Source organism: Equus przewalskii, chromosome 1 (genome assembly GCF_037783145.1).
Source record: "Equus przewalskii isolate Varuska chromosome 1, EquPr2, whole genome shotgun sequence".
Lineage (NCBI taxonomy): Eukaryota > Metazoa > Chordata > Mammalia > Perissodactyla > Equidae > Equus > Equus przewalskii.
In genome coordinates, this window is record NC_091831.1 from 26,091,694 (window position 1) to 26,101,291 (window position 9,598).

Here is a 9,598-nt window from a genome sequence, read left to right on the forward strand (position 1 = left end):
TAAGGCTCTTGATAAAGCTCCCTCAAGTGACCGATGCAACCCCTAGTTGAGGATGGCTCTCATTTCCTTTCCAAATGGAAAGTTAACGAAAACCCAAGTGGACTTCTTTCCCACAGAGCTATTGGAAAATAGACCTGGGGGATGCCAATGAGCCTGCTTGGGATCTATGATCCAAGTGGCATCAGCCACACCCCCTGAGTGCACCCACCGTCACACAGTGATAGAAGCAGAGAGGATGGGGGAGCAGAAGCTGGTGAGCACTTCTTTCTAGCAGGTCATTCATAGTCCACAAGCATTTATGAGGAGCCTGAAATACATGAGGCATTGTGAAAGAGAAATGAATAGGACCGAGCCTGTGCCCTGGGAGGGACAGAGTAAGGTGACCTCCCAACTACTCACCTGTGAAAAGCACCACAGGAAACGTGGAAACTCACTGCTGGTGGGTTCAAAGGAGAAGCCCAGCTAGGACCTGCTTCTCCAGGTGTGGCCCTGCACTACACCTATGAGATCGCCCGGGTGTGGGTTTCTGGGCCACAACGCAGACTTCAGAATCTCTAGGAGTCAGGCACAGGAATCAGCATTTTGCCAAGTTCCCCGGGTGATTGACAATCCAAGAACCGCTGATACCTGGGAGGATTAGGGAAGGCTCATGGTAGGGTGCTGCCTGAGAGAGCTTCTGAAAGATGGGTAAGACTGATGGGGAAAGGCATTCCAGCCAGAACCATGGAGTCAGTAGGAATGCATAATAGATGTAGGCAACATTTAAGGAGCATCTACTGTGTGCCAGGCACCCTTCTATGTGCATTTACGTATATTTATTTATCTAATTCCCATGTCAACCCTATGATGTGGGTACCCTTATCATCCTCCCTATTTTCCAGATAAGGAAACTGAGGCGCAGAAGGGTTAAGTGACTTGTCAAAGGTCACACAGTGGTAAGTAGCAAAGCCAGGATTTGACCCCAGGCAGTGCTGGTATATATACTGAGAAATCGTAGCAAATGAGTTTGAAAATGTCAAGTGGGGCTGACCATGGAAAAGCCTTGAACACTAAGCTAAGGTAAATGTGGACGGCATACAATAAGCAGCGGTGAGCCACTGGCAATTTTTGAGTGAGACAGTTAACTCGATCTGCCCACTAGGAAGTCCTGAACCGTGATGAGCGCTCTGTTAGGTGCTGCTGGGTTTTATAGCTGGCTTCCGGAGCGGCGTTGGTGGCAACAATCACTGAAGGTCTTCAAGTGCTAACATAAGCTGTTCCGAAGGCTGTGATTCAGAACATTCTCATGCTCCGTCCGGTCTCCACCTCATGGCATAGAGCTGGAAGGTTGTTTGGTTTGGCCAGCGGACGGCGGGCAGACAGAGCCAAGAACCACACAGCGAAGGAAGCGTGTGCCTTCAGCTCGCCTCATCCCCGCCCCCTTCACCCTCCTCTGCCTTGCACCCCCCCACCACCCTGGAGGGGCACCTTTTAGAGTTAACTTTTCTCATTGCCATCCAAAGATAGCTTGTTTTTCTAACTAGTTTTTTTAAAAAAAATAGAAACAACATAGTCATGATAAAAGAATTCAACCCCTGACAGAAAAATTAACAGATAAAAACTCCCACTCCTGACTTCTCAGTCCATTCCCCAGCGATACCAAGATGAAGTTTCTTGTGTATCCTTCCAAATTTTCCATGTATGTATCACATGTATGGATGCCCCCTTTTTCTTCTTTACATAAATTGCATCATACCATCTAACTTTTCTTGGATATCTTTTTTGAACATTTGGCTCTACCTTGCTCTTTAAAATAGCTGCTGACTCTCTCCCCATGTGGATGAGTGAACCCTCATTTACCCAGCCTCCCTACTGAGGAACGCTTCAGTGGCTCCACTTTTTTTGCTCTTAGACACAACACTGCAGCGAGCGCTCTGTGCATAAAGCCTGTTTGAGGGGATCTTTCCTCTCCTGGTAATTGCTGTATTCTCTACTCACCAACATGCTGTCTGTGGATTTATCACCAAGCATCTTACCATAAAAATAAACTGTTGCCTGGGATCTATTCAATCATCATGACTCCAGAGTGAGGAAAAGGCATTTGCAACCAAGTACTGAGCAATACAGCTTGTGTTCCAGCCTGGGCCAGGACTATGTGGGGAATAGAACTATACAAGGGCTCTGTCCCCAAGGAACTGAGTCTACTACTAGGAAGACAAGACCAATGGTTGCAAAATGAGCCCGAGAACAGTGCAGTGAAAGGTGGTGAGTGATTGAAAGTGAAGTCAAGGAGTGGCTCTGAGGCCTGCCTGGGCATGGGGGGAATGTGAGAACTTCCAAATCAGCTTTGGGTTTGAGCTGTAACCATGTTAGCTGATACATGGGAAAATGTGAGGAGCCTCCCCAAAGAAAAGCCAATCTACACGACTGTCTTTCTCTCCCCAAATGCTTGTGTTCCATTCATCTGAGCCCAGGGCTGGTTTATTTCTTCCTGCACAATGTGGGGCCCCTCCTTTATAGGCCAAAGTCACATTTTTTTATCCCTCTGATCTTCCTCTACAGCCCCACAAAGAAACCAGAAAATGAAACTGTCAACAACAAATTATCTCCCAGCAAGATGGGAGCACATAAACCTCAGAGATAGTCAAAGACATTCTTCTTTTCTTGCTGGGAAAAGTTAGGTCTTAAAAGTACAAGGTGAGATTTACAGGACTGGAGTGGGGTAGGGAGTGGGGAAGAATTTGATTCTATGTGTTTCTTTAAAACCCACTGACCAGTAATATTTTGGGTTTTTCTTAGGGTAACTTGATTTAAAATAGAAATAGAAAGCAAAGACCCACTTCCTGCCACTTCTCATAAGCTGCCCTTGGGCCTGTCTTCCCAATAGGCCAGAGAAGACTCGCACAGCCCCCACGGCCTCATTGCTCACCTATTCCTGGAGAGTGGAGTGAGCTGTGTTAGACCAAAAGTCTCTTGGGAGAGTGGTTGAACACCCAAAGACAGACAGTGGCCTTGGGTCTATACCAAAGGGCATGGCTAGTGCTGAATCAGCCCCCCAGGAGTCAAACCAGCAAGTCGGCTGCAAGATCTCCCAGCCAAGGAAAATGAGTCAGCCCATACATTCCCCATGCCCCAGGAATCAGGGCCAACGAGACGACAGCGGAAGCCTTAAGTAGAGCAAGATTCAGGGCCAAGGAGGTTGGTGGCGTTCAGCCCTCTGGATATTCACAGCTTTGTCTGGAAGGATTCCTAAGAAGCCCTCTCCACACAAGTATTTCCTCCTTGCAGCATTTTACAGGCCGCCCAGGCCAGAAACTACTGAAGCTCCACCCCTCCAGAACAAGACAAGGCTTCAAGCAGCACGGTTGCTCAGCCTGAATGTTTAATGCTGGATAGAGAGACCAGGAACGGGGGACCCCCTGCCCGTTCTCCACGTGCCCACTCAAAATGGAGGCCCACCTGTGAGTCCTGCCCACTAGACACCCAGACTTCTCCCATGACAAAGCCATGTGAAGAGCAATGAGACCGAGATTCCAGACACAGAGTAAAGAGCACATGGGCTAAGAGCTTGGGCTCTGTGTTCAAATCCCAGCTGTGCCATGTCCTAGCTCAGCAAGTCTCATAATTTCTGTGAGCCTTCGCTTCGCCTCCATTTCTTCTCCTGTAAAATGGGAATAATACTGTCCACCTCATAGAGCCATTGAGAAAACTGAGGAGAAAGGGCACATGTGAAGCACTCAGCTCAGGGCCTGACGAATAGTAAACTCGACGACAACGAGAACGGCAGCGGTTATTACCTTGCTCTTAGGAGGGCTCCCTACAGCCAATTTCCTACTTCCTGGTTCCCCTACTGGTGACGAGGCTGTCCCTCAAGTCCCTCCTCCGGCCACAATCCTCACTCCTGGGTCTGTCTTCCCTGGGGGCTCCCTCGGCACACAGCGTGGGACCTACAGGAACTGTTTCCTCCACACCTTCCTCAGGGCCAGGTGCATGCTCAGGAAGCGTCTGTGGGCCTGACCAAAGCAGGCCTGGGGCACTGGCCCCAGTTCTAGGGAACAAGGAGGGGTCTCTTGTCTTGGACCCTCTGACCCCTCTGCTCTCCTAGTCCCTTTGCAGGCGAACAGCCAGAGCCCAGACCAGCAGTTACCATAGCAACAACAGAGCCAGAGAGAGGGTACCAGGCAGGGCATCCCTGTTTCTGGGGAGATCCAGTTGCCTCATCAGGACAGCAAAGTGGGAGACAGCTGTGATAGCTGCTTTGAGATGAACTCTCTGGAAGGAGTCCAGGTTTCTATGTCATCCATACATCCTTCCTTCTGTCATTCATCCAGTCACATATCCAGGTATTTGCTCATTCACAAAACACTTAGTGAGTGGCTGTCACTACCATATGGCAGGCACTGTGCCAGGTGCTAAGAAAACAAAGTTCAAGTGAGACCCTATTCCTGCCTCGAGAGAGCTCCCAGTCTCAAGGGGAAAGCAGAAGAGGGAGGCAGGGGAGGGCAGAGGTGGTACCGGCGATGGGGAGCAGAGGAGTGCAGAGGTTAGGAGTGCAGCCTCCGCCGTGGGCTGCCAGCATTCAAAGTCCGGCTCTGTCCTTTACTGGCTGTGTGACATCTGGGCAAGTCATTTCACCTCTAAGCCTCAGTTTACCCTTCTGTAAAGTGGGAGCAATTAGTACTTACCTCATAAGGTTGTGAGGTGTAACTAGTATATGTAACTAGTACCTGACATATAGTAAGCACTCAGTAAACAGGTTAACTATTGTTCTGACCCTACCCCAGGGTTCCCTCCTCTATACCTGAAGCCCAGCTTTTAAGTGAGGGTATCTTGCAGGGCTTCCTCAGCAGAGCCCCGGCTAACCCCTCCCTTGGCTTCCAGGTTAAGCAGCCCCTGCCACCACTGCACCTGGGACATCTGAATGTCGCCCGCCCCACCCCCTGCTGTTTTCAGATTATCAGGACAGTGTCGCAGATAAAGTCTCCAAAGGGGACCTTTCTCTTCAGCAAATGAGAGCCTATGACCATTTATTCTAGAATGGAATTTTAAAAATACCTCCTGCCCTTATCATTTATACAGTTCCTCGTTATTCATTCTTGTACCTTCCTCCTACAGCAGAAAAGCACAGAGGCATGCAAACACACACACACACACACACACACACACATCCTTTGAGAGATTTTCTAAACCCCTGAGCATAACCTGAATATTCCACAGCTGTGGAAGCATAAACCAATCCAGATTTAGCAAAGGCTGCTCTTGCTAAGAGATGTCCATCCCCCTCACTTCCCAGCCCCCCCAGTTCTGTGATGCTGGGAAAGGGGCTGCCCCTGCTCAGGCTCCCCTGGGTGGGCAGCACAGTCAGAGCCTGCCCCAGCTGCTTGGTCCTCCTCCGCTGGACAGGCCTGCATAGGGCTCTTTCCTGCTTGCTACTAGCCAGGGAGCTGACTGTTGCTCTTGAACCAGGCCCTCTGGAGTGAGGCCATATGCTACTGACCAAGTGGGCTGGGGACCCTTGCTACCTGCGAGGGGATTCTTGGTCATGGTAGATCCTTAGGAGGAAATGACAGGGCAGAGTACTCCACAGTTTCTGTCTGGAGCACATGTGTAATCATCCTTCCAGGAGCAGAATGGTCCTGGGGCACGTTTGTGTTCCATGCAGCATCCAAGCTGCCTAGTAACTGGGCAGACCTGTGGGCATTTTAAATCCTTCACACTTTAACCATCGAAGGGAGACAACGCGCCCCAAGAGGGCAAATAAAGGAGATTCTGAGTGCTCCTTCATAACACGGGAGAGGGTATTTATTTTACTATCATCAACAACATGGCAAGATTTCAGGATGCACAGCACTAAACTAGACTTGCGGTGCGAGGCGTGGGGAGGGAGGAGGAAGAAAAGTCCCAGCTTCCAAGGGCTCACAGGTCATTTGAGACTAAACACACACACGTGAAACAACCAGAAAACAACTCCAAACCACGAATCAAGCTGTGTGCGATGTAGGACATCTTGTTCCACAAGGTGATGGGAGAATGAACACAGAGTTCAAGTCAGATCATTTGCAGAAGCCTCCTCATATAACAGGGTTGCCTGCCATTCTCTGAGCACTTCCCCAGCAGGTGCTAAGCCCTTACATGGATGATCTCATCATTCTTCAACAACCCTATGAAATAGGTGCTTAGTGATCCGATTTCACAGATAAGAAACTGAGGCTCAGAGAGGTTAAGCAACTTGCCCACAGAATTTAGTGGTGGCAGAGCTAGGATTTGAACTTGGTGCATCTGACCACACAGCCCCGTTCTTAATCACTGTGGTGCACAAAGAAGAATTTTGATCTGAACTTGGCAAGAGAAAAAGTTAGTGGGAAAAAACCCAGGAGGCTGCTCTGAGTAAGATTAGAGAGTGGAGGAAGCAGCATTTGCAAAGGGCCAAGAACTCTGACAAGCCAGATATGAGCAAAATGTTTGAAGAGACCAAATGTCCAGCCTTCCAGGGACTCACAGATGAAGATGAATGGGAAATGGGTCTCCTGGGAGGGCACAGTGTTCAGGCACAGGGGGGTAGCGAAGGTGGGGGAGGCTGGAGGCTAATCAATGAGAACCCCCTTGGGCTGGGTATTTGGTTATTTGTGAAGAGTTTAGATAAGAAACAGAACCAGGCCAACAGGAACCACGATGGAGTCAAGCTTGGTTCTCAGAGCAGCACAGTTCCCCCTCCATCAAGGCCATTGACTTTGAAAAATGAACCGTGGACCAGGTGGGACATGAAGCTGAAAAATCAAGGGAAAGACCCCACCACCTCCTCAACTCCAACTGCCATCAAAGCTCCAAAGAGCAATGTGGAGGCAGACATAGGCTGTCCCTGCAGCACTGAAGGGGACCTCCAGCTAGTACCTTAGAATTTAGATTTAATCCACTCACAGCCACTCTGTTGGCTGAGATCAGAGCAATTTACAGCTAGAAGGAATTTCAAGTAACATTGAGTCACCATCTTCCTTCACCCACCACCACCACTGCCAGATGTCCCGGCCACTCCCACAGCACCCCACCACTGCCCCGTCAGGACATAACTGGACTCAGTCCAGATGGGCTCCAGTTCAGAACCTCTAAGGAAGGGAGCTACACACGACCTCCTCTAGTCGTCAAATCTGATGTTAATATCATCTATGACAATGAGGCTCTTTCAAATGCTATGGTTTGAACTAATTTGCTAATTTTCCAATCTGCAGGACATAGAGGACAGCTCTCACCTTAAATCCTTAGATTAACGTGCTTTTTTTTTTATTTTTAAAGATTTTATTTTTTCCTTTTCTCCCCAAAGCCCCCCGGTACATAGTTGTGTATTCTTCGTTGTGGGTTCTTCTAGTTGTGGCATGTGGGACGCTGCCTCAGCGTGGTCTGATGAGCAGTGCCATGTCCGCGCCCAGGATTCGAACTAACGAAACACTGGGCCGCCTGCAGCGGAGCGCACGAACTTAACCACTCGGCCACGGGGCCAGCCCCTAACGTGCTTTTATAAGATAGACACCAATTGTTGAAGTGGTTACTCTGGGACATGAGATGATGAAAGACTTCCTATTTTTTTTTCACTGTTTTATTATTTTTTAAAATTTTATTTTTTATTTTTCCTTCTTCTCCCCAAAGCCCCTCAGTACCTAGTTGTATATTTTAGTTGTGGGTCCTTCTAGTTGTGGCATGTGGAACACTGCCTCAGCATGGCCTGATGACTGGTGCTAGGTCCGTACCCAGGATCCAAACCAAAGAAACCCTGGGCCACCGAAGCAGAGCACGTGAACTTAACCACTCGGCCACAGGGTCGGCTCCTCACTGTTGTATTTTTTTAAGCCTGATGTATTATTTCTGCCCGGCTAATGAAAGAAGTGGTATTTTGAAAGCTCCTCATGAAGCATTATTTAATTGCTCCTTTTCTCTAGGCTAAATCCTTCTAGTTTCATCCAGAGGCTGACAACTCAGAGACCTCTGTGGGTCGGACAGGTGACATAAGTGAATGAGAAGGAAGACATGGAAGCAGTGCAGGTGGTCCTGGCAAATTGCAGAGAGCACACCTTGCCGAAAGGCATTCAAATCCTAAACTGGGCTACAGGCCACCAGCCTGCAACCTTTGCCCATGAGCACTTTTCTCCATCCTTTATTTCCTGGTTCTTCAAGCTTTCTAAGTTAGTGTGAGGAGCCCCTAAAGAGAGCATCTTCGGTGTGGCCATATGGAAACACGCTGTTATCTGTTGTGTCAACAGCAATTTTGGTCCCATGCCAAAGCCTCACCAGCACACAGGGTTTACACCTGTAAAGACCCATCTGTCCCCAAGTCCTAGGAGAGGCCACAGGGGTCGAGCAAAGATCCCAGGGAAATATGACTTCACTCTGCATTGGCCCGGGCGCCACAGCAACAGGATGCCCTATCCTGAGCAGACGGCACAGCAGACTGCCCCTATCAGGCAGTGCCTGTTCTGGCAGACCAGGCCACCTCCCCAAGCAGGCTTGTGTCTGTCCAAATGGCATGGAGTCACACTGGTAACTATTTACATGAGTCAAAATCCACCAGAGGCAGCAGATGGCCAGGCGGGCTGAGACATGGGGGAAAATGGGCCTGGTTTGGGCTGAGTCAGAGGTAGGGGCAGCAAACAGCTTCTCTGTGGGCACGGACAAGTCAAAACATCACCACGGGCGTCCCTGGTCTCTCAGCATGGCTAGAGTCCAGGAAAGGATTTGGTGTGAACAAAGCTGAAATGGTCACAGGCTGATCCCTAGACTCCGAGATAAAATGGCATTGGACAGACCTGTCCATCTTCAGTGGTGGGCGCTGCCGGGCCGAGCCTGCGGAGATGCCATGGCTGGCCGAGGGATGCATTCCTGCTGCAAGACGAGCGCCTCCAAAGCACTAGGCTTAAAACCGCAACCAAGACAAGCGGAGAGATCAGGGCCTCCTGGGTGTCATCTTTGTCACCTTTATGCCCTCCGTGGCCCAGGGCTTGGTGCACACAGGCAACCAGAGGCATCTGTTGGGACGAACTGAAAGAGCATGTGACGCAAATCCAACAGAGTGACCTTTGCCTGAGACTCGGTTTGGAGTGTGTGTGTTTTTTTAAGGCAGGATGTCGGCTAGGGAACATTGTGAGCCATCCTGAGCCCTGACAGCACCGGTGAAATTCTGACGTACTTAGTCCAGGGTGATAACGGGTGTTTCGTTTCCTGCTTTGGAATTCTTTCAGTCACAAGACCCTCGGTGTCTCCCAGGCCCACAGCCAAAGCCTGAGTGAGAGTGATACTCGTGCACGCCCATGAGGACCGCAGCTTTCGTCTGCCAGATGGAGGATATTTTGACTTGGAGTGTTTTCTTCTTCCCTCCCTTCTCTAACTTTCCTCTCTCCTGGGAGCTTGTGGGGGTGCCAATCTGTGGTGACAAACATCAGGGATGGGTAGACCTGGAACCTCGGCATCAGCACTAACAATCTGGAGGTCAAACTGGGGAAAAGGCCAAGGAACCCGCAGGCACACAGGATCCCAAAATGTGCTTGGACGTTAGCACTGGGCACTAGAGACTTCTAGAGAGTCTTTAGAAGCTATGGGCTAGAAGACTCATACAAATGATTATCAGAAAGCA

General features: G+C 49.6%; 1 long non-coding RNA gene across 1 annotated transcript; it reads left to right on the forward strand.

The window, feature by feature from the left end:
- Positions 1-2,538: 2,538 nt before the first annotated feature.
- LOC103549789 (uncharacterized) lies at positions 2,539-4,984 on the forward strand. Its single transcript, XR_544614.2, has 2 exons — positions 2,539-2,676; positions 2,779-4,984. It is a non-coding gene; the product is annotated as an uncharacterized lncRNA (long non-coding RNA).
- Positions 4,985-9,598: the final 4,614 nt, after the last annotated feature.